Source organism: Gallus gallus, chromosome 4, assembly GCF_016699485.2.
Source record: "Gallus gallus isolate bGalGal1 chromosome 4, bGalGal1.mat.broiler.GRCg7b, whole genome shotgun sequence".
In the NCBI taxonomy this organism is placed as follows: Eukaryota; Metazoa; Chordata; class Aves; order Galliformes; family Phasianidae; genus Gallus; species Gallus gallus.
In genome coordinates, this window is record NC_052535.1 from 40,341,582 (window position 1) to 40,367,645 (window position 26,064).

At 35.6% G+C, this 26,064-nt stretch overlaps 1 protein-coding gene and 1 long non-coding RNA gene across 6 annotated transcripts in view; one reads left to right on the top strand and one right to left on the bottom strand.

The window, feature by feature from the left end:
- Positions 1-26,064, bottom strand: part of TENM3 (teneurin transmembrane protein 3) — a 1,287,844-nt gene that overhangs the window by 714,537 nt on the left and 547,243 nt on the right. The window lies entirely within an intron of this gene.
- On the top strand, positions 1,796-23,678 carry LOC124417929. The gene is made up of 3 exons (XR_006939195.1): positions 1,796-4,127; positions 13,538-13,663; positions 23,384-23,678. It is a non-coding gene; the product is annotated as an uncharacterized LOC124417929 (long non-coding RNA).

Consider the following 26,064-nt stretch of genomic DNA (forward strand, 5'->3'; position numbering starts at 1 on the left):
GAATTGTGTACCATGAATTAAAAATACATTTAGTATTTACACATACTCGCTTTTTTATCCTCATGGCAAATACTGGATGGAACCACAGTTTTTGTTGTTGTTGTTGTTTGTTTTGTTTATTTGTCTTATTATTGCTCAGTGATTAAACTGTTTAGGCTCTCAAGCAAGATTGTGAACACTGGTTGGTACTGAAAGTCAACTTCTTTCTGGCCTCCTAATCACTGATGGCATGCACAGTAGGTCTCTGCCTTCTGTCTTGATAATATAGCTGTTTTTAAGATCTTATGTACGATGATGTCTGATGACATAATTTGCACACGTTCACAAGCTCTGTGTACTGCACTCTGTATAGTGCACTAAAGGCTAAGCAGTAACAGCTGTGTGAATATACAGAAGGTGTTGGTGTCCTTCAATTTTCTGGAAATATGTCTGCAGTTTGAGTAAAAATGTTTGAGAGGACCAAGAGCATAGAAAATATAAACAAATGTAACTAAATCATCCAACAAAGGGTAAAAATAGTAAGGCAAAATGCAGAAAACATTCTGAAGTAGTACAATAACTTTGAAAGATTTCTTAAATGCTGTGGGGTACACGATTAAAAAAAATACTTGGCTTACAACAGCATATCAGTAGCAATAATAGACAATTAGCTAGTTATATAATTACACTTTTATCTTTCGCAGTCTGTAAAAGATAAGGAGAAAATTCAAATGCATATATTTCGTATCACATTTTTTCTCATAAATTATGGATAAAGAAATAGAATGAAGTCCAGTAAGATACAAGAAATGGTGTAGATGGTGCCCCACATCAGGCAGAATCTGTTATGGCTTAAACTGATTTTAATGCCCAGTTGGAAATAAGCTTTGATGTTTAAAAAAAGTTCATGGGTTGACTAAGAACTGTCTAAGAAAATGACTAGTGAATGCCAGATCCATGCAAGCGTTTTTACACTCAGAGTGGCTCAAACAACATGTGAACCTCTCAGCTAACTCTGATGTGAAATACCAAACATAGTTCTTGATTGTAAACCAGAAGAAAAAAGTATTTTCCTTGGTGTGGGGAGAGAAATGCAAAACATCAAAGATGACTCCGAAGTAAGATGTCATTGCTAAATACCAAGCTTTCTAATTTTAACAATTTCAAAAAACAGAATTTTAATAATTAACTGCATAAAAGGCAAAAGCTCAGAAGTCCAGATCTGTTCAAGTAATACATTTGACTATAAAACAACTTGTAAAAATTACAGATTTGTTTGGAGTATCTCTTTATGAAGCATATGTAAATGATTTAAAGAAGGAAATATAAAATTTCCAGTGAGATACTTTAAGCAAAACCATAAGTACATTATGAGTGCCTTAAAAAATAACGATATGCAGAGAATACAAATACTAAGATTAAAATATCACTGTCTTATTGTAATACTTTCAGTTGTAAGTTTCTAAATAAATAGTAAATGCTCTGGTGAAAAAAAAAAGCAAATATAAAAATGTGGGCTGCTAATCTCTTCAATTATAGATAATATTAGCAATTTTATTGCTGTTTTATTGCTTCTCTCTGTACTTTATAGCTTCTTGAACTTTTCCAGTAGTTCTGGAAAATGCAATAAAACTGCTGCTTACTTGTGCTCCGCTCAAAAGGAAAATGCAATGTGAAATCAGACTGTTAGGATAAAGAACACACATTGTCAGTAAACTTCTGAACTCTCTCAACTCAGATAATAATGATTCAGTTTCCATATATTCTGTCAGATTATCAGAAGTTACCACTAGACCTGTACTTTTTGTATCTAAAAATTAGATTTATGCATATTTTGTATCTCCCATTTATTACATTTTTTATCTTCAAATTTGATATACGAATTCTAGAGTTCTATGTATTTTTTTTTTCCGAGAAAAAGAATAACTTTTTAAAAATCTCAGAAATAAATAAAGTAACAACTAGATGAGGGATAGATATGAGTAATTTTACCTTTGGAGTTTTTAGTTGGTCAGTCTCTTGATGTCTGTACCTACTCTTCTGAAGAGATCTTTACTGAGGTGGTGAAAATGTGTTAACATTTAAGCATTTTGTTTCCTTTAGGTTATATCAGTGAAAATTAAGTTATGTTTGTTACTAGCAGTTACTACTATCTGTCACATCACTGCAAACTATTACATTGGAAACGGACTAGGAAAAAATATCAAAATCCTAAGAAAAACGCAGTTATGTTGTCTCAGATGGGATTTTGCTAAAATACACTCTAGTGTGGTACACCATGCTTTTGTGTATCTGGCTCTTGTACCAAACACTAAGCCAACATGAATATTTTTATAAATTCACACGGCAGGTAAAGGATAAGGAAGAAAATGTACACTGGCTGCTAAAAATCCACAAGAAAAGGGTAAGCATATGGTAGCAAAGTAGTATGCGGTTTCAAAAGGAGTATTTCAGGCAGAAGAAATCACTTATGCTAGGAGGTTAAGGAAGTGACTATACTTATGTTAGAACTGTGGAAACATTAAATATGAATGAAATTCAGAAATAGCTTAAGGAAAGCTAGTAACAGGCCAGAAACAAAGGATGCAACAGAAAAGAGCTCTGGGAACAAATAACAACAGTAACAGAAGAGACCAAGAAAGCAGCATCTAGGATTTGTAAATGAGCTTTACGAAAATAGGAAACAAATGGTCACTGGATTGGAATCAGTGAGGGACAAAAACAATACAGAGGAGTTTGGAAAAAGTTTAAGGAGTTCTAAAACCAAAATACTGGTGTCAGCTACTCTCTAGATTATGAATTTCAGAGAACCAAGACCAGAGACAAAAAGTGGAGAGCAGAAAGGACTGAGTCAGAGCAAATGGAAAGGTGAAGAAAAAAGACTGAAAACATTCAATTATACAAACATTAACCATTGAGAAACTTCTCTGTGGCAAAGAAAGCATTTAGGTATCTGAGAAAGAAGTATGCAGTTACAAATGATTGATTTTTTTATCACATAGAAGTTAGGAGGACAACATTATTGACAAAAATTGCTCTGTATTCTGCTGGACTGTGCAAACACAGAAGTGAACTGTGTGCTGAAAGAAGTGTGGTAAAAATTCCATATAAAAATAAAAATTATGGGCCATGTCCTGTGCTTAATTCAAGACTGAAAAGGTGATATTGAACCACCAGCTGGAGGTCCCAGTTTGGTCTGTTGAGGGATCCTTAGCAGCATCAGGGTATTTCTTTCCTATATTGGCCCCCTGCTGGTCAGTACACCAGTGAAAAGAATGAGCTACAAAAGCCATCTGATGACGTCTCTTCTACTAATGAGCAAAAAGTCTATAATGGTCAAATCTGAAATGCCATTGTTTTTAAAGGACTAGAACTACAAACTGTATAGGGAACGCATGGAGAGTTTTCAGTATAGCTTACCGTACATTGTGAAGTGCTTTTACAAGCATTAGACTACTTACTAGGTAGGAAGTTATGTATCTGCCATCATTTTTTTTTCTGCAAGGTGGAAATTTTTGCTTTTAACATCCTATATTCAGGTCTCGTTTTACGTTTTAGGGCAGTTTCTATCATAAACTATCTTAAAATGTGTAATAGTGTATTTAATCTCAACCACAATGAAACCAGAAAGCCAAATAAAATGCATAAAATAAGTAATTGAAAAGGACTTGTTTTTCTAATGTAAAACAAGCTGAGTGAGTTTAAATAGTCTAAATAGTCATTACAGTCTGACTGTGATGTGTTCTTTCCTCTGCACTTGCTGCAGCATTTCTTGTATTATTATAATGGTTTCTAGAGCAATAAATTACAGACACAGAACCAACTGCTGAAAAGTGTAGGCGGCTCACACAGCATGATGCAAATCACACTGTTGGATACTGCTTCTTTGTAACAACAATTCCATTAAAGAACACGTGATTCTGCCCACCATAACACGGTTTCACTACACAGTGCAGCATTTGATGCAGCAAGGGAACAAGGAAGTTTCCATCACTAAGGCCCTAATTCTGCAAACAGCTATTTTTTTGGCTTGAACTCTGTTTGCACATGCAGTCGTCTAGTAACTACGCACATATGTAAAGTAAGCAACTACATGATCAAATTCTATTACCAAAAAGCTTGATCATCTGACAGCTGTTCAGGTAATGGTAAGTAGCTGTTTTTCTCCTTTCTAGAGAAGTGTCACTTGATGAAGGAAAGTAAAACAGTAACCTGTTATCTTCTAAACCCAATTTCACTAAGTTAGAAGAAAGGACTGATTCCACAGCTACTCCGACTATTCCAGCAACCCAGATGTTCACATCTGTTGGTTACCCTTTTCTGAGTAAATTTAAATATCAGTAAAGATATCTTATTTTTTTAACACCATTTAATATAAATGTGCTTATAAAAAGGGATTCTGAATTATTTTTTTTCTTCTACTCAATGTCAGTAGGATTTATATGACATAGAATTAGAGATGCAACAAAAACGAATGATGAATGCTGTGTAAAATTTGGCAGCAACATACTAATTTTGATAAAAAGCCAAACTGACTTCACAAGTTCATCTGGAAAAGATTTCTCGTTGAGAACATATGGCTTGCAACTGTCCATAAAACTTTTATTTTGCACCACAGAAGATGGTATTTATAACGTGCATCGTGTGTACATTTATATAGGAGAGCCAGATGTAACAGCCTACATCTCAGGATGTGGGAGAAGTCAGGAATGCTGGTCTGAGGATCAGAAATTAGGGAAATGGAAGTGGGATATTTACTTATCCATGTTTGGGTGCTATTCAGTACCCAACGGCATCTAGAATAGCATATAGGTAGCTTTAGGAGGAGAATTTTGGAAAATAATATTCACACTTCTTTCTGTAGAACCCTACTGTCCTTCCATCTTCCAGAAAACATTTGATTTTCTGAATCACTACATATGTACTTCTGTATTTGGCTTCAGAGGTGATGGTGGTTATGTATGTGTGCATTCTACATAGGGGCCCCAATTCTGGCATTTTTTATATTTTCTGATTTAACATCATCTAAAACAGATTCGTAAATGCAGTTGCAATTAAAGAAAAATGTAGTTGAAAATGTTGTCCTGTTGTTCTTTTCTTTATGGTTGGCTGACAGAATTTTTGTGATTTTAAAGCAATAATTATGCTTCTACTCACCACTAAAGTGTATTATCACATTTTCACTAGCAGCTCTGCAGCAAAAATCTTCCACATTCACAAACAGCTCATCAGCATGCTGGGGGAAGAAAGGGAAGGGGAAAGCAGGAGAGAGAAGGCAAAGCAGGGGAAGGGAAAAAGAAGGTGGTACATAAAAAAGGGAATTCAGAAAGTATGTATTCTGGGAAGATCACTGCCTGAGCCTTCCACATGTATTTTCAGTCAGTCAGCAAATTCTTCAGTCCCTCTATTTTTTTAAGTGCTAATTATATCAAGAATAACTTCCTGTTAGGTTGTCGTACTTCATCTTTTCACAACTGGCACATTATTTTTTTTTTTTAGTGGCAACACATTAAAGATATAAATTCCTTACAGCAATGTTTGGTGCATCTTTATTTTGCTCCTGCTTATAGAAATGGTGATGTACCATCAGTTTGCTAAAACTGGGAAGAATGAAAATGCCAGGATTATTTTCTGTGTCATTCTGATCACAGGTTGTGGAGTATTAGATTATGCTTTGATTTTTCACGCTTATCATTTGGCTTAGTCATCAATTATTATCTTTCTTTAAAGACTTTTTTCCTTGTGTTATCAATATAATTTAAAAATGATAATAAAAGAGTTAAATAAAAGTTATAAGAAAACAACAACAACAAATGAAAAATCTTCATTTGTGGCCAAGGAACTTGAATATGATTAAATGAAATCTAGATCTGTGCATTTCCCCAGTACTGATCCTGCTGTGGATTTCTTGGTATAATTTCTCACAGGTTGCAGAGATGCAACTTATGCTGGATGCTCACAGATTTCAAAGGTCAGCATATCATCCATGAATCAGAAGGCTATAAGGATTTTTTCTTCTAACTCTGATCTTCTCCAGACTCAAAGAAAGCCATAAAAATATTTTAAGATGTTCAACTAGATCATGATTTACCCAGGGTTGGGGGGTGGTGGTAGGGACAAGGAGGCATTTCCATTGCAGCGCAGGCGGTGCACACACTTTGTCACACACCAGGATACCTGCCCAGCCTCCTGCAAACCACAGCTGCTTACAAAAAGGCACTGTCTGCTGACAAAGGAAGAAAGGGGCCACTCCTCTAGGTCACCTGTTCTGGTCTCACAGCCATAACCAAAAAGTGAAAAGGCCGGAGGGATCAGCACTACACATGAGAATTTATCACTGCACTATTTCAGGAGGTTAGAATTCTAATGATTTCAAAAAGGAAAAGAAATAGAAAATAAGTATTTACATAAACACATAGAACACATTTGAAAATGGCAAAACAACACATAAAATCCTAGACAAATCACTATCGTTTAGTGTGGATATATTCCCCAGATATTTTTTTGTATCATTTCTGGATAACACAAAAATGTCAGCTATCATGTATTTAAAAATTAAACCATCATAAAAACAATTAAAAGGTAACTAAAATGATTAGATAGAGAATCACAAATAAAAGGCTATGCCTACTGCAGCTCATCTATAACGTTTTATTACACATCAAAATCAGGAAAAAATTCCATACGGATTCTGTAAGTTACAGTGATCTAGCTGGCATTCAATTCATTGTTAAAAAAAATGGGTACATGAAATAAAATTTGTTAAAAAACTGAAGAAAGTAAGACGAACTTAAAAGTATTTCAGAATTCTTGAAAAGAGCACAACTGCAATCTTGAAATACTGGATTTCTGTCTGATTCTTTCAAGAGTGAGAGCTTGGCTCTGTGGCATCACACTCCATCCAGTTAAGATACCACAATATTACAATAATTATTTGTTCTAAACATGAAAATTCTGAAATGATTACTGTCAGAAGCACTGTAGACAGAACTGTGAAAAGCACAGGAAATGCTTATATTTGACCAAAACCATAGATTCTCTTATTAATAGGGATACTAAAAGATAAAGCATTGTTCTCTCTCAGTCATCCAACTTCCATAGTGCTATTGTCACTGGTACACATACAATTCAAATAAATCTTAATGTCTGGTATGATTACGTGGTAGTTACCTGTGCTGCAGAAAGAGGCAAAGAAAAAAAAAAGAATTTAAGACGGGGCAATCCTATTTTTCTTGTGCTTTAAGGAATCTACAAAATTGCTATGAGAAGGTATTGGAAAGACAGGAGGTGAGATGTTGATTTCCAGATGGAAATGCACAAGGAAATATTTGAGAGTACTCAGCACTGACATACAACAATTTAGAAATGGATTAAGTCACCAAGACCATATGGGCAGAAAATAACATGAGTTCTGTACGCCAACATAAATGTAGTAGGGTGAGGAAAGAAACAGAAGGGGTAAGAACTACTGAAAATAACTATGACAGAAAGGTTTATAATGCAGGAGAAAAACAGAAGTTCATCATCATAGCAATCAAGACAGACAGCTTTCAAAATCCCTACAGAGGGTGTGCTTGCACTCCACAAGACCTCAGAAAATACCCGGCAGCGTAGTAAGAACTGTGTCCAAGTGATGAAAAATCTCACTTTTCTTTAAACAATAAGCATTAATCAACAATATAGCTAGGAGGGACTTCAAAGGCTGAAAGTTAAATACTATGATAATTAATATTTAGACATCTAGTCTGCAGTATGGAATTCTCTCTCTGTGATAAATCAAGGCTTCTCATGAAGGACACTGGAAGTTTGGTACTTCAAAACAAGCCACAAGACAATTCAAACATTGAGCTGCAGGTCACGGAAAGGGAACCCAGTCTTTGTGTAGGCATTTACAGCCTTCTCTTAGAGGCCTAAAATCTCAGAGAACTGGGAGGTTCCTCCTTCAGATTGGGATCTTTGCATCAAGAGCATCTTCAAGACTAGTACCATTTTTTTTTTTTTCCAGAAACTAAGAGAAAAGACATTGTTTTTTTTTCCCCTCAGTGCTACTTCATGAGGATATATTCCTCTTCTGTTTAATGTATGTTGTAGGAAGAAAGAAGTGTGTCTGTTTATTCATGGAACTGCCCTGGTGAGCGGGAGGAAATACAGGAATACCTATAAAGGTGCTGACTTGCAGTCCTTCTCATGTGGTTATTACATGGGGGGGGGGGGAAGAAAAGAAAAAAGTTCTGAAAGCCAAGCCACTTTACCCCTGCTCTACTGTCTTTGTCAGACTACAGGTTTGAGCTTTCATTTGCCATTTTGCTTTCCCAAGGAACCTTGAACTCTGTTCTGCATGGTGCAGACTCTTAGGACAGGAAGAATTCTTTGAGTGTATCAATCCAGAAACAGCATGTAGCATCTAGCATTTTCAATATTCTCTATGAAGTCAGCTCTAACCCTAGGAACTTTGGACTCATTAACTTTGTGAACTTAGACAAAATACACAGGCTCCTTGCAAATGTTGAGGCATGAACTAGATGCAGTTACCCAGCCTACTCAGATCAAGACACCATTTTTTTGGCAAAGTAACTTGAGCTTTTGTTACTGTAAATTTCAGGTCAACAAACTGAAATTTCCAGGCACTATGCAGCAGGCATCTAAAAGAGTGTAATAGCATCCAATTTGTTAAGGAAGGACATATTTCCATATGCAGTATCTTTATAAAGCAGGATTTTTCGAGGCTCTCATGCTAATTGTTCAACTTCTAAGGCAATTCTGATAACATAATTAAGTTCATTTTACTTGATCTATTTAACTGGGATTTAACTTTGGATCTATCCCCTCCACTCAGATACCGATTTTCAGGGAACATTCACGAACATCCTTTCAGATTTCCATTCCTTGGTTTGACTTCTCTAAAAGTGGTATGCAAGGTCAAAAATGTTTATGTATTCAAAGTATGGTGTACAACCTAAAATACAAGTAAAAATTGTGTATTATCAGTTGGTAGAGGAAGCTGCGTAGGTTTTTAATCCAGACAGTGGCAACAAGTGGTCCAAAATCTTGCTTTATTTGGTGTCTCCCATGCATATCAATTAACAGTTCACTGTTAACAAAAGTGTGAAAACACACAAAGCATAAGATAATTTCAGGTGACAGATTTCTCGCTTCAGGGCTGTGCATGAAAAATTTAACAATTCTTAGGTAAGCATTTATCCTAAGAAGCACTTTCCTCTGTAAAGTTTATGCCTGGATGGGAATTTTAAGTCCACACCATACATGCATTTTATAACGTTTATCATTTTACACTGTTTTAAAACATTCCCCATCCTTATTTGCACCTAAACTTTGCTAAAAGTTCAATCTTTTTGTTACTTAGGTCATTAAAATATAAGTTTTGTGTGACTTAGTGCAAAGATGTAAGGAACATACCATAGCTATGCTGCTGCTGTTAAAAGGGGTACATTTTAATTTTTCTGTGAGATTTTCCTTAGTGAGATTCTTCGCCAATTAAGATAGTTTTTTTTTATTAGAGATCATGTAAATTTCATCAAAAACTTCTTTTTACTATTACTTCTCTTGTGCCTGCTTACTTTAAGCACTTTATAAAATGTTCTATGTTTTAAATTATTTCTCGTGTGCGTTAAGTATTTCCTTTGCTAACTTCAAAACCAAGTTGTTAATGTGAAACATTCTAATCCTTGAAGCAGATAAAAAAGAAAAACATATGCAGTTAGGAAGAATAAACATGTATTCATTTTCCTCATTACATTCACATCAGTTCTTACACTTATTTATTCCAGATCTGAAAACACCAAGTGAAAGGTTTTACAGGGGCAGCCATTCTTTTCAGTTCCCAATATGCAATCGCAAAATGGAAATAGAAGACCAATCCCCTAACCTTATCTTTGTAAGGGCATACATAGGCCACAGAATGGGTAACTTCTGTGAAGGGAACCTTAGGTTTACAAATTCCTTTACTGATTAAAGAGGGCATATGCTTTGCATGATTCTTCCTGCCTGTTCCTTATCTGAGCAGGGACCCTCCTTATGTCATGGCTGCTTAATTTCCCTTAAAGCTTCTGACGCAGGGTATTGTTGAAAGCCTTGTGGAAATCCACAGATGCACTACTAACCAGACCAAGTGTATTCAATCAGAAGACATTTATCCACGTACTTGGATTATTATTATTATTATTATTTTAATTCACATTCAATTGCACACAAAAAATCAGATGTGTCTAGCAAAAGAGATCACTCAGTGTAAAAATAACCACGGTTTACAGGGGTGATGTGTAAAACCTCTGCTTTATCCTTACAGTCATCATGTTTCAAGAAAAAAAAAAACAGTATTTGTTTGGATTATCAACTTCTAATACAGGTGTGAATGTAAGAATACACTAGTAGTCTTCTAAAAGTGAATATAAATAGCTTTTAAAGTAATGTTAATGTCAACACAGCCAGGAAAGCTCATCATTTTAGTTAGGGAAGAATAAGCTTTTAGTATGCAAATTAGTCAGAAAAACGTTTTGAAGAAATGCATCAGGTTAGAGATGTAAATGAGGTCTAAAATGTCTCATTAGGTTTTGAATTGCCCTTTTGTTGTAATTTTTTTCTTCTTTTTCTTTTCTAAGCATTATAAATCTTGTGGGCTTTGGGGGTAATTTTCTTGCTTGAATAAGCCAACAAGGGTTTTCCCCAATAATAAACTGGTAAATGCTTCTCCAAACTCAGTTCTGCATGAAAATATATACTGAGTTGAATACCATTATAGACGGTTTAATTTATGGAATATTTCTTTTCGTATCTAATATTTTTAACATTATTTCTAATGACTCGGGCAAATTCCATAATAGGTTATGGAATTTGATTAATTTTTTTATATTTACAGTGAAATCTCCTATCTGAAATTTAATGCAGGAAAATATATATGCAATTATGTCTAATAAAAAAAGAGACATTTATATATTTATTTTACTGTGAGACTTGTGTATTAGAAAATAGCTCTTTCTTAAGAAAACCATTTTGGTTACTATTCTGAACAGAAACCCTAATAATGCTGGCCCAATATATCACTTCCAGTTCTCCCACATAATGTGAACCACCAAACATCATCCTCTTCTGCATGTTTCAGTGCAAAGATGCATTGCTGGTGTCAGTGCACTCTGGTGTTTCTCTAATCATTACGACATTCATTTCTATTTCGAAGACTTCTACAGGCTACGCTATTGAAATGCTACCTGAGGTATTTATTATGTATCCTTATTAATGTGAATAACTATGTTTTGGACAGCTTATAAAAAGAGCTATAGCAAATGAACTCGTTTCCACAAAACAAAGCATAAAAACCCAAAAAAACACACAATCCTACAAACCAATGAAGAAAATCAGGAAAAGGCAGTTTTTGGGGTTCCACGAAAGTGCATTACACGAAATAGCTCAGAATAACTTATGTTACATGACTGCAATGCAATAATTAATGTATTCCTGTATGGGAACTGTTGAGTCACATTCTGAACAACTGATTGATCACCTACGGAAAGGACTGAGTCAGCCCTCAGAGCACAGATGAAGGCAATTCAGCTGTGTGACTGGAAGAGGTGGAGCCTGGCTCTTCGACCCCATTTAAGGGCTGACTGCCACTCTGGAAGGAGTTTTTCCCTCACAACCCTAGATCCTTAGAGAGGGGTGAGCATTCCTTTCCTGTTTGTCTTTTTGCCATTCCACTCCTGTATTGCCTTTGCACTAATCTTTCTGACTGTAACAATTTCTTTGTACAGGTAAAAGTTTATCACTGCAACTTGCATAACCAGAGCTTAAGGCATACTGCCTAAAACAAATAAATGAATAATAAGTTCTCTCTAAAAATGTGAGCTATACAAGCAATTGCACCACTGTTGTGCAGAACAGTTTCAATGGTTCTAGTTACTGGTAGCATTGTATATTGTTGATACATACACTTGCACTTTAACTCACGCACACATATACAATTATAAGTCTATCGTTCCCAAATATTTAGAGCCCATCTATCATCTCCTTAATTGAAACTGCTCTATACTGTGATCTGTTTAGATATTTAAACCAAATACTATTTTTTTTTAAATACTATTGGACCTTTGTGTAGTAGACAGCCTGGACTTCTGTGTTTTTTTTGTTTGTTTGTTTTTAATTTTAAAGGTTGTATCTTTTTCAGCAAACAGAAACTTTCTTTGACAGATGATACTCAGTGGATTTAAGGTGCTTTTTTTTTTTTTTTTCTTTATTCCTTCTTCCCTGCTTCCTCAGCAAATAACTTGGAGCCTTAAATGAAAAACAGACATGAGAGACTGTAGTAACTTCTATGGCTCTGGCCAAGTAATATGAAATTGATTTTTATTTTTATTTTTTTTTTAACTAATTGCTCACTTTCAAGGAAAATTCTTTCTCCTGTGAAATCTTTGCCTGGGGATCATGGTATAGTAAGTTTCTAAGAAGCATGCATACTTCCAGCTCGACAATATTAAGAATACTTGACTGACTTCCAAATGGTAAAATTTTCTGATGGTGTAAGAAACTGCAGCTTATTGACTGAAATTTGCTGCATCACCTTAAGTGACTCTGCCTAGAGGGCCTGTGGCTGTTGCTTGGATATAATAGAATATAAAATTTTAAGAATATAAATTAATCCTTTAATGGTCCTGGAGTTAGAGTTGCTAATGTGGAAACAATCAATACACATTCTTCTGAGCTAAGAAAGAAGACATAATAAGATTATGTCACTACAACCTCTAGCATTTACATCTCTTCATAATCACATTGTAGTGCAGCGGTATAAAAAATAATCTGGGAAATCTCATCAGGTACATTCTGAAAATATTTCCTTGAAAATGTTAGCAAACCTTTTAAAAACAAATCAGCAAAGAGATTTGGATGAATAAAACTTCTCACTAGTGCAGGCTTTTATCTGAAGGTTTGAGAGTTGGCATCCATGCAAAAGAGTACTTTTACATCAGGTTATCAGACAGTGGAAGAAGACCAAGGAACAATCTGACTGCGTGGCTTTTTGAGGAAGTTGTCCTAAGATGGGACATCACCACTGAAAACATGGGAGAGTTCTCCAGTGCAGCTTGGAGAAGAAACCTGCCAGTAGCTTTGTATTTTGCTTTTCCATATATAGAAAGGAGTGATATTTGGGAAGTCTATTGTTTAAGTTGTGCTATTAAAAATATGGACAGTGCTCGGAAAAAAATGGAAAATACACAGCTGTAATTTTCATGGTTCTTAACCACAATGATATTTTTCTTTATATGAATTTATAATTATTCTTCCAAGGCATTCACTTTTCTGAAGTCTGAGACTTTTCTATTTCCTTTGAAAATCAATCACTCTTGTTCAAACTGCTGAATGTAGCCAGTTTTCTTACATTTTGTTACACATTATTCATGTTATCTCACAAAAGTAACTTGAACATCAACTGCATGCAAGTGGTAGCTCTTGATGCAGTCAGATATGGAATGGTTCCCTCTGTCTTTTCCCATATTTCCCAATGTATGGTGTATATGAGCATTAAATGCATATTCCTACTATTTTCCAGAAAGAAAAAAATGCCCACTCCTCAAAAGAAGCACACTCAACTGCCCTTAAAGCTTCCATACCTCAAAAACAGAAACAGGACAGGAGAGAACAGGATGTGGCGAGATCACATGCTTAGCGTGTAAAGGTTAGTGATGACAGAAGCAAACTGAATTCTGGGGTTAGTGATAAAATACTCTCTTACATAGATTCCTACGATTAGACTTTGTGCTACCTCTTCTTTTACCAAAGCCCCACAACAGGAAATCTCAGACTACGATGAACACTTCTTTGTTCCATATACATTCTGCGTGAACAAAAACACACGAGGCACTTACTCTTTATCAGGGAAAAACTTTATGGCTACTGTATTTTTTTGACCTATATATACTGACATTTACATACAGATAGACAGATTTTGATCTATCTTTATATAGATAAACTAATTAATTCAAAGCTCACTCTACAAATCTCCAAGAAATGAATCACACTAATCACAGTGAATGCAGTGAGGATGCTCTGCTTTGGATACTAAGAGATAAATATGAAGGATCCTTCAGATTGATATATTATACCGAACATTCCTTTGTCTGCTGTTTCTGTATTGCTACAGAGGCATGTGGAATTGTTCACAACAATCACACTTCATTGATACCATCAACATCTGCCATGTTCAGTCATGTTTTTAACTTGTCACAAGAAATCAACTTGCAGAAAATCGCAAGCATGCATGTTTATTAGAATTGCTGGCTCACTTGTTCCCACCTATTTTTCTATGCCCTCACTAGTACCCATCACTCCCAAGTCACCAAGTAGAAGAGGTAGAGTGTACCTCTCTCTTGCTCAGAAATTCATCGTACCTTATTCTTTTAATTGTACTGAAAAATAGATAATTTTTTCATTACTCACATCTGCATGTCTCAAATAACTATTTAGAAATTCAGCTCTTAGGTATATTGATAGTGTTCATCACTGTGTGTTAGAGGCCCAGTCTTAAAATGTTTCTTAAACAACAATAAAGTCTTGATAACATTATGGGTTCATTTTCCTTTTAAACAATGCAATTATAGTGAAGTATGTTGAGGATATAGATATGAATCAGTTCATATTCATATGAATTCAGTTTCATATTCAAATTCAGTTACAGCAATTATTTTTTATGTGGACTGAATGTACAGAAGTCACTGAAAAGATATCCTTCCTGTATCAAAAGATATTGTCATGAGGTTTTATACACTTCATAGTAACACTCTCTGAATTTAACTAACAGCTACAAAAAGATATTTTACTCTTGAAAGTGCAGATGTCAAATACAGTCACCATAGATTCTGCATAAACTAAGGCATTTGATTCCTGTCCTGATTCTTCCATATGGATTACAATTACCTAAATTACTATCTTCAATGTACTAAAAAGCAGAAGTCTACAACAGACATCTAAGTACATCTATTTGTATCTATTCACCAGTAGGCAAGACTCAAGAGTACAACCAAACAAGTTTCTCCAATCATAGATTTTAAGAAACGCGTATCACTTGTAACACACTGGGGAAACGCTCGTCCTAACGACTCATGTTAAACCAGCCAAGAATTCTGGCTTCTTTTTAAAAAACAGTCTTAGAATAAGCACCAGGATCACTAAGCAGATCTTTATTAGATGCCCAGTGCAAACAGTCAAGTGTCTTTTGAGATAAGCACTTTAGCAGAAATCGCTGATTTCATTTGGTGTGTGCTATTTAAGAGGTTATAGAAGGCAGCCAAATTCTCAGAGATAGCAACTAGAAGAAGTAGGTGGTCAGATAGGAGGTAATTGCAGTTAAGGATTATGGTAAACAAGAATTAATTTGACAATATACAGGTCATTCGGCATGAGTTTTCTTGCTCTGCACTCTGTGGATTTTAGTCTTTGAACTACTAACATCAATTATTGTAACAGAAAACGCTCGTCCAAAAGATACCAGTTAAAATGAATACAAAGCAGTGAATTTTGCCTAACAAAGATGTTAAAAACATGAGAAAAATTCTATTTGAAAATAAATAAATAAAACACCCCAGTGTCTGAATGCTTTAAGGAGTGAGGAGCTACAAGCAGTGGGATTTATTCCCACTTGTCCCCTCCTCTGCCTTTGTCTCAGTAGCGGCACATTACTGATGCTCCAAAAAACAGCAGGAGTCCTAAGTTCAAGTACCATTTTGCCCCTCACAACATGACAAACAATGCTACCTGAACCACATCTCTAACATCTCACAGAAGGTCAAGGATATTCATACCTAACAAGCTTTCTTGGAGGGGCTAGTTTGATGTTGTCTAATGTACCTGCTCAAAACAGCGAGTTTGAAACAAGATATCAAATTGATCACTAAGTCAGAGGAAGGCCCTTGCAAAGGAGAAGCACAGTCTCCCAGGAAAAGAGTTTGACTGTTGCATTCGTAAGCACCCCTTGCTGGCTACAGACAGTCAAGAACTTGACACTAGCTGTAAATGCAGCAGGCTTTTACTGACACCACTGCCAGCCAGGGAAAAAAATATACTGATGGCCATTCTCAATGGATCAGATGATTTAAAAATATTTATAAAAATAAATAATACGATGAGCTTTCTGATGTAAAGTGCCAAGGGTTTCAAAAGGGAAAGCAGTTTTAGGGCACAGCTCTGCTGCTTCTCTTCCTAACGTTTTGACAGCCTCTTCTAAACCTGGTCATCAAACCAGCAATAGGCTTCATCACAAATATCAGCATCCAGAGTCACAACAGAAGTAGTAACACTGTGGGATACATTTCTTTGGGAAGCAAATGAGATTCTGGTCTCGTTAAGAGAGAAAACTACTTGGCAAACCAAAGCGTTCAGGGAGAATTTAGATATTCTGAGGCAAGACAGCTAGTGCTGTAGAACCAGCACAGCATTGGATTTAGGATGTAGTGGGAAGGGGGAAGGTTATTCCAAGTTTTTTAGCACTTATTGGTACATCAATCTGCTCTGACCCTGCTTTTTCATCCCCCCTCATTTAAATCTTGGGAAATTGTAGCACAGATTAAAAAAAAAAGAATAATCATGTTTCTCCTTGAGATAAGCAATAACACAATAAACTACTTAAAAAACAAACAGTGGAACAAAGATTCGTGCACAAGAATTACGGTCTCTTCTATTTCTAAAATCATCATTTAATAAGCTTGTCTGCCCTGGTAACTCTGCAGAAGTGTTTCTTCATATCTGGAAGAAGTAGAGTTTCAATTTTAGCACAGAGGAGAAATTATTAAATCATTAGCATTTCAGTTTAAAAGCTCATTTACAATACCATTCCTAAACTAGCCAAAGCAACAAAACACTGAGCCTCTACCTCTATGCAGCCCATACTTTTCACTTTATTGAATGAAAACTATGTGGCCAGGGGAAAAATCACTTCTGGACCTCAGACAAATTCACAAATTCAGAGTAATAGAGGTAGTGAAAGATTCTGAACATTGACTCATTCCATAGTAACCATCAGGCTGAAAACCAAACTGAATTTGCTCGGCAGTGTGACATGACCTGCAGATGACTATCAGAGCTTAGGAAGTTCTGCTGTTTGAATAGACTCAGTGGAAGGTTGTTTTGCGTTTGTTTTTTTCCCCACAACAGTGATCACAATTCTGCCCCTAGTTTGACTAGTATTGTACTGCTATAATTCTGCTGTAACTATTTTTAACAGACATTTAACAGCACTCAAAATCAAGAAAAACTTCAGAGGAACTTCCTTACAGCATGACAAAAGGAATTCAAATACAAACATTGTTATGGCTGCCAGTAAATGCTACAATTTTATACTCAAGCTTTAAGGATAGGTTGAAGAACAAGAGCTTTGAATCATCTTCAGCAATGACTCTTCTTTGAGCCTCCCTTCCAAATCTACACATCAGTAGAAAAGGTACAACTACAAGGAAGTTCAAGTATGTCACAAAATAAATGAACATACACATATGCATAATGTTGCGTGTATTTGCATGTGTACGTGCATGTATAAGCGGAGCCAGAGAAAGAAGCACGAAACAGTAAAAATGTTAGCTTCAGTTAGTATTAGGATGCTTACAAAAAATGAGTTCATTCACTATCTTCCTAAGAAGAACTTAGGTTCATATAAATGTTCAAATAAGAGGTGACCCTGACTCAGTTTCCCCAGCCCTACAGATCAGGAAATTCTCTTCACTGCAGAAGACTATGAATTTAAAAGCACAACAGGAATGTTTAAAGGTCAGCTAAAGCTCACGTGGGAAGACTTCACGTGAATCACTGAGCTTTGTACATTAGATGATAACTTCATAATCAAAGGAAAAATAAAGATAAAAAAGCGCTAGAAGTATTCTGTGATTTTCTTCTATCTACATTTCAATTTATTACTTATGATGTACTCTTTTAAAATCAGGAAGATATTTTCAGTAGTACATGATATAAACTTTGAGATCACATTCAACCTCAGCTGATCAAAGAAAATCATTTTTATGATGTTAATTGTGCAGAGTATGGTTTCAAAAAGAATCTACCTTTTTAAATTAACTGTTACGATAACATGCACTGTTATATTTATTATTTAGTGTGAGGCTGGAAATAATTAGTTCAATAAAGCATACAGTTCACAACAAATAAAAATCACTAGATATTTTTCAGTAGAATTGTCAAACTGGCAACCTTGTAACTTTGACTTAAATGGAGAATCAAAGCAATCAGATCAATAAGCAATAAAAAATATTGTTCCTTATCAATAACTAATAAAATCTCCCACTCTTTATGGTACAGTTGTAAATTTTTCCTAAGTATGGGTGAACATCTATCCCCTACATTAATTCACTAAATCAAATTGCATATTTTCATAAGCAGGGACTAATCCTTAGCACAACGTACATTAATAGAATTGTCCAAAATATACTGCTTATGAGCCTTCAGTAAAACTCTTGAGTTATGCTGCACAATACAGTATGGCAACAGAAATACTGAAATTAGTTTTTGCTGTATGAGACAGAACTATGCCTTCAATCTACAGTAATTGAATTTACAGCTTAGTTGATTGGATATAGCATTTTAACATCATTTTGGAAGTTTAAGAAGTGCAAGAGCGACAACCCTTCAGGTATTTTGATCACTGGCACACAAGTATGTAACATACTTTGTGTTCAAGGGGAACCTTTATCCTGGATGCAAAGCTGGTGCAGAATTATAATCACCTTCAAAAAGATCGCAAGCCTGTGGGTATTAAGCTTTGCACTCACCAAGCTCAACCACAAAGATTTATGCAATCTACTCTGGGACCTGACACTTATTCCTAGAGTAGATCTGATAAGTGCATTCTGAGACCTTGAAGTTTATTCTCATCAGAAGTTTTGCATTTAAGGACTCAGCCATTAGACCTTTTCAGTGTTGATCAAAAGAGCTTCATTATGAGCTCAAGCACAAACACTCTACAAGAACATAATAAAAGAAAAAAATGTAAAGGAAAAAGGAAAGAAAAAGGGAAAGGAAAAGTCTTAAATCTCTCAAAATAAAAGTGAATCTTGAAAGCCTAAAGATAAGCTATGATTTTTTTTTCCTCCTTTTTTTTTTTTTTCGGTAGCAGGCAAGATTTTCCTTGCTTTTGCTTATCTGGAAACAATTTGTCAGATATGTTCGTACATTTGCTTTCTAGTCTCAGGCTATTTGTGTGACAGAAGGTATGCACCTTCAAAGACAATAAACTATTTTTCTTTTTTTTTTTAATCTTACGTAATTTACCATTTGTAAGGCTGTTGATAGGGTCTACCTAGACTTCAATAAAGCCTTTGAAACTGTCCCCCACATCCTTATTGAGAAGCTAGTTGCCCATGGTTTAGATGGGCATACCACTCTGCTAGATGAAACACTGGCTGGATGGCTGGGCCCAAATAGCTGTGGTCAGTGGAGTTAAATCCAGTTGGCAGATAGTCACAAGTGGTGTCCTCCAGGGCTCAGTACTGGGGCCACTCTAATTCAACATCTTTTTCAATGATCTTGATAAGGGAGTTGAGTGCACTCTCAGCAAGTTTGCCAAGTTGGGAGGGAGTGTTGATCTGCCTGAGGGGAGAAAGGCACTACAGAGGGACCCAGATAGACTGGATTGATGGGCCAAAGTTAACTGTATAAGTTTCAATAGGACCAAGTGTCAGGTACCACATTTTGGCCACAACAAACTTTAGCAACCCTACAGGCTTGGGGAAGAATGGTTGGAAAGCTGCCTAACAGAAAGGGACCTTGGTGTACTGATGGACAGTCAGCTGAATATGAGCCAGAATTGTGCCCAGGTGGCCAAGAAGGCCAATGGCATCCTGGCTTGTATCAGGACTAGGAAAGTCATCCTGCACCTGTACTCGGCCTTAGTGAGGCCTCACCTCAAGTACTGTGTTCAGTTTTTGGGCACTTCAGAACAGAAAGGATATTAAAGTGCTGGAGCAGGTCCAAAGAAGGGCAACAAGGCTTGTGAAGGGCTCCCTATGAGGAGAGACTGAAGGAATTGGAGCTGTTCAGGAAAAAGGAGGCTAAGGGGAGATGTTATTGCTCTCTTCCAGTACCTGAAAGGTGCTTACACAGCAAAAGCAGGGCTGGTCTCTTCTCACTGGTGACAGGACGAGGGGAAATAGCCTCAAGTTGCACCAGGGGAGGTTTAGGTTGAATATCAGGGAAAATATTTTTACAGAAAGGGTTGTTAAACACTGGAATAGGCTCCCCAGGGAGGTTGTTGAGTCACCATCCCTGAATGTGTTTAAAAACCATTTAGATGTGGTGCTCAGGGACATGATTTAGCAGAGCGTTGTTAGAGTTAGGGCAGTATGGTTAGGTTGGGGTTAGACTCTATGATCTTTAAGATCTTTTCCAACCTGAGCTATGCTGATTCTATACTCAGTGAATCAGACAGTTAATTCAGTAAATTATAGTATCATCCAATCAAAATGAAAAATTAACAATACCGTGATTTGATTAAACTAAAAGAAAGGACACTTTTACTGTGCATTTGCAGTTAATCATTTTCTATTCTCCTATGGAGAAATTATAATGGATAATTTATATATAATGACTATTGAAAAGTTGTTCCTCCTCTTCCCCCCCCAATGGAAAAAGCACATAATACAACACTTCCTTTTATTGTTGATTTATAAAAGGCCTTCTTCATTGCTTTTGACATCCCTCACCAGATTCAACCCCACCATGAAAAACAGCTGTGATATTTTAATTTATGAAACCTGAAACATGTTGTATTAATAACTGTAGGTGTATCTATTCATTTGAGAAGTTCAGATTTTTTTCCCTTGTTGTCATCAAACAAGAAAAGAGCCACATAAATATGGGCTGTTCAGATCCATACAAATTACATGGCTGCTCATATATGCAAGTTCCCCTGCGACCACTTTCAGACAGATCTGAAAAGTCAGTCTGAAAACTACATAAATTTATTGCTAAGGTATGAAATATATCATGGAAAGTTTTCACTGTTCTGATTCAAAAACTAAGGATGCTGATTTATTTAAAGTCTTGAGGTTTTCTGCTACACCTTAAACTGCAATTTTTCCCAGAGCTGAAGTCATTTCTCAACCTTACCTTCATGAATTCACGTTGCTATTTATGAGAAGAAATCTGAGGAATATCAGCTAATTTTTAGAGATGGAAAACAATATTTCTACGGTAACTCTAGCAGAGCATGCTTGGAGTGTAGAAATTCAAAACAACTACAATTCTCCATCATATAATAATGCAAGACAGTAGCCATCAAGTTGCTCAATACTCTAATTCAGCCTTCAAGTTCAAATATTCATTATTTCTGTCAAGTGCTTATTTTGAAAGATGCTTTTTACCCTCTTTGATCTCCAGTACTTGTATTCTGCACTTTATTGCTTTGATGTTTGGTGAAGAATGATAATTTTTATTACAAGATAGAGGACAGACATTTAAATGAAATACATTTTGATGAATAACTTATAAATCTCTGCTATATAGTAATATCTACAGTTTTATATTGCATATTTGCATTTTTTCCTATGAACAATTTCTTCTTTAAGAACAGTTGCTATGGGTTAATAAAACACCCCAGCAATTGGCTTTTCCCCTGTAAGTTGACTGATCACAATAGTTAATTATCAAATTTACCATTAATATTGACGTGGCAGACATACATCATGCTTACTATGTAGCACGTCCTTGGGGGTGAGACTTCAGAACAGCCATTTACCATTAAACTGAAAATGAATGTATACATTTTGAAACTTTACATACAGCAGCATTTAAAATAAGAATTAACACCTCTTTGCTCTAAGTCTCTGCTGGTGAAATGGACATAGCAGTTGAATCTGAGGGAGCAGGTACTATTTAAAATCAAGAACTCAATCAGAAGAAAGCCATTTTTGTGTTGTTCTGACTTCTTTACATTAATCTGAATTTCTGTTTTCAATTTCTCTTGGCCACGTTTAGAGGCTTCTGCAGCTAGCAGAACAATACAAAAAAAATGGAGCAAGAATAATAGCTTCACAGAAATCAACTAGGAAAAGATCCCAAATGAATGAAGAACAGAAGAAACAAAAGGAAAGACAAATGTAAAGAAATAACTGAAAAACAGAAAGGAAATCTACCAACAGGCAGAAAATATGAGGGAAAAAACGACCATACCATTGCCAGCGTCCCTTACCAAAACCTCTCCTCAGCCAAGCCATGCAGAGCCACATTATTTTTCATGCTTGACAAAAAAGCAAAGGGGGAATAGCCATCTCTCTAGCTGATGTCTTTCCTTGCTGTGCTCCAGGACAGCATTCCTGCTACCTAAGTACAGAGACATTCTGTTCTTACAGTCATTCTAGTCATACTATGCAAATTAAAGGTAAATTTGAATAATTTGTACTCTGCCAAGTATAAGTTTGTGCAAATGTATTTCTAGACTGCATCTTCTTATATTACCAGAAGGAAACTGTGCTGCACAAATAGGAGTAACATGGTTTTTTTTAATACTGTTTAGTCATTCTCTGCAGCTGAAGACTTCTTCTATTTGATTGAATTATCTTGTTTGTGACAACAAGAAAGTACATTTTGATTAGTATATTACAGATGAATGATTTCCAAGTTCAACAAAAGCTGCCTTTTTGCCAATCATCATTTTGAAGACAATAATTTACAGAGATGAGAAAAACAGAACTTGCAAGGAAAAACCGTATTCTTCTTCAGCTTAGTAAGATCAGGGCTCCAAAAGACCCAATAAAATAGCTGAACAACTTACATTCCTTTACAGTGGGAGTTCGTCTTCCTGTATTCTACTCACCCTGTTATCATGCTAGCAGTGCACCTCTCTGAAAGCAAATGCAACTCACTAAAACAGCACTGCAACTCAACCCGGATAATTTTATGCCTTTTAAAGCATTCAGTGGCTCAGAAAAGGATTATACAAATACCGCAGCTAATGAAAGGGCACAAGATTGCATTCCGGATGCTGTGAAAGGAAAAATAGTACAGGAGAACAGGAACGGAAAAGAAAGATCCCTCCTGTCTTAGGTACCTGTGTCACAGGCACTCTTTAGTGTTTATTTAACTACCATAACAAACATTTTACTATATTTAAACAATATCAGGTTATCAAATAAATCAAATCTTTGAATGAACACATTTTCACTCCAGGGCACACCAGAGAGAAAAAAACAATGAATTTAAGGAGATACAAAGGAGATCCATGCCCAGAACGTCATGTTCTAAATCTGGAACCTAACATTGTCAAGGCCAATGTAAACAGCACATGATAAGCTATGTCTCAAGGTACCTGAATACAGCCTAGAAAACTTTAAGCAGCTGTTCATATGGATATATTCTCTACCTCATTCTTCTAAAAGTAACTGCATTTTTGTTGCTTCATCAGGTAATACTGATCCAAAATATCTTGCATTTGGGAAAAGCAATGATTATTTTAATCTCCAAGAGAAGTTAAGAACAAGTCACAACCAAAAAGTAAGTATTTGTCCTGATTTGCAGGTCAATTTAGGTCCTCAAAAACCAACATAACACCATTACTTAAAAGGTGCAATTTGACTGAAACACAATATTGTATCCTTAAAGCATTTAAGACATATTGTTCTCTTCCCTGATGACAATGAAAAAAATTCTAATTAAGATGTAATGAGATAAAATTCATGGAAAGAGGAAATGCGAAGGATAACATTTACTCATTCATGTAGCCAACATAACAGATCTTAAAAAATAAAATACTTTGACCAGAATAAAATATCACTATGCCACTGTAAAGGGCCATTCCTCTGTTCCTGAGATTATGACTTTTACTTAAACATATACATGTCTTGCATACTACATGTGCATTTCCTATTATAATTAATTTCTAGTTACATAGTATAGCATTTTATTACAAACTTTATGAAGGTTAATAGCTGCAGTTTGAGGACTGAGTTAACAAACTTCAACCCAAAAATAAGTGGAATTGTAATGAGAAGGAAAAGCATTATGCTAATGCTTGATATTTGGAGTCTTTTAAGGAATCTGAGAACCTAGTAATGCTGTCATTTTTTTCCTCTCTTCTTCAAATTACTCTAGTAGCATAAGGATCTTATAAACAATGACAGTGTACATATAGATACATAAACCTATACTCAACACTCAATCTCGAATAAAACATTGAATTTCCAACACTCAAAAATTATTTGCAAGTTCTACAGACGGGTTTCCAAAAAAAAAAATCTGTAAAACTTCAAAAATGGCAGCAGCTGGTGACATAATGCCTTTATACTACTGCAGACATTTGAAGTGGGAAGATTAAGCTAAGCATGTGTCCCTTCATGATAAAAGCTATTTCTGCATCACACAGCAGCAATGGTGAGAGATCAAGTTGATCAAATACTTTGACTGATGATATGCCACTTATGTGAGAATGACCAACTGCATGACAAGGATTATTTTCATGAAAATTCTATGGAAGGAAATCTGGGGTCACAGAAGATCATACACTCAACATGAGTCAAACATTTTGCTCATCTGTGAAAAAGAATTAGAAGAGCCAGAAGACATCTTGCAAGACACATGAAATGAATCTTCCATCCTATCCAGCACTCCACGCACTTACTGGGTCCAGTTTCACAAACCCATCTTCAAGAATGATGCTGATCCTTTGATACAATTCAGTTTTAGAAAACATGAACTTAGAAAAGTAACAAGACATGGAGGCAGGGGGAATACATGGACGAAGGGAAAACATCCTTTGTGTCCATGTGCAAGCTTTATTGAATTTACACAGTAAAAATGAATAGTTAAAGTAGACATTTAGAAAAAAATCTTTCAAACCATTTTTAAAAGGCATTGTAATAGTTTACTTCAAGTGGTTAGAGCTTTCTAAGAGCCAACTAGAAAAACATCTGCCAGGAATGAGGAATACAGTAGACTGTATTTGGTAGAAGATTAAACAATCTTCAAGCCCTAGTACTGTAAGACCTATATGGCAACTAGGAAGATAATAGAAAGTTACTTTGTCAAAGGTGATCTTAATAATTTGTACAAAGATTCCAAGTCTTATGAGTAAAAACAGCAGAAAATACAATTGCTTGATCAACCTTCCTGTGATGCCAACACAAGTGAAGCTGAATTACTGTAACAGGGTTTGAGCAGAGGAAACAGTATTAAGTGGAACAACATTAAGCAAGAAGTAGACACTTTAGAAACAGTACTTAATAGCACTGCTACCACAAAATATGGCTCCTAGACCACATGAAGTTACTATTTTAGCAAACAGTATTTTGTTAAATCTTCAAACAGAAGGTTTTAGAACTGAACTAGACTTTAAACCTCTGTCTTACAGAGGCAGAAAAAAATAAAAAAAAGAGGGATTCAGTTTAGCTGAGCTATGCTCATTTAAGGGAAGACAAGCCAAAGACAAGATGAAAAAAAAAGTACATTTAGGCACAGACAGTATATAGGAAACATGGTTTTCTGTTTTGTATTGCAACAGTGAATAGTTTTACAATTCTCTGTTGAGATAAAAGTTCCATGGGGAGTTGGGGAGAATGTAGTCTAATTTGTTTTAATGATCAGAGCAGTCAATTAAGTGCCTGTGCTAATAAGAGAAGGACTTTTTATGTGTGGTCATTTTCTTTATAGAGATTTCCCTGAACATTGAAAGACTGCATTCAGAAAATGTGAGTAGCTGTTATTATACAGGTATTCTTATCATATGTCCCTCAAAATGAGCATCTTTTCTTTAAGATCTTATAACTTTTACAAAAAGCAGTGTTTTGTTCCAGAGGTTGAATACTGAATGGTCTAAAGCTATTCCAATGTAACTGCTAGATATAGTCTGCTGAAATAGGAAAACTCTGCTTCTGAGAAGAACAACAAAAAAAAATGCAAAAGCTCATTTTCATTCCTAAATGCTGGAATGTAACAAATTCAAAGATTCATTCATGCTTTCCTCAAAAATGCAATAGTAAAAAAAGTACTTGAGAAGGGGAATGTGTTTAAAATGGTGCTACTTACACTGTTTAAGAAAACAGAAAGGACAGCATCTTTGGATAAAATAATGAATAGCACTATGGAGAATTT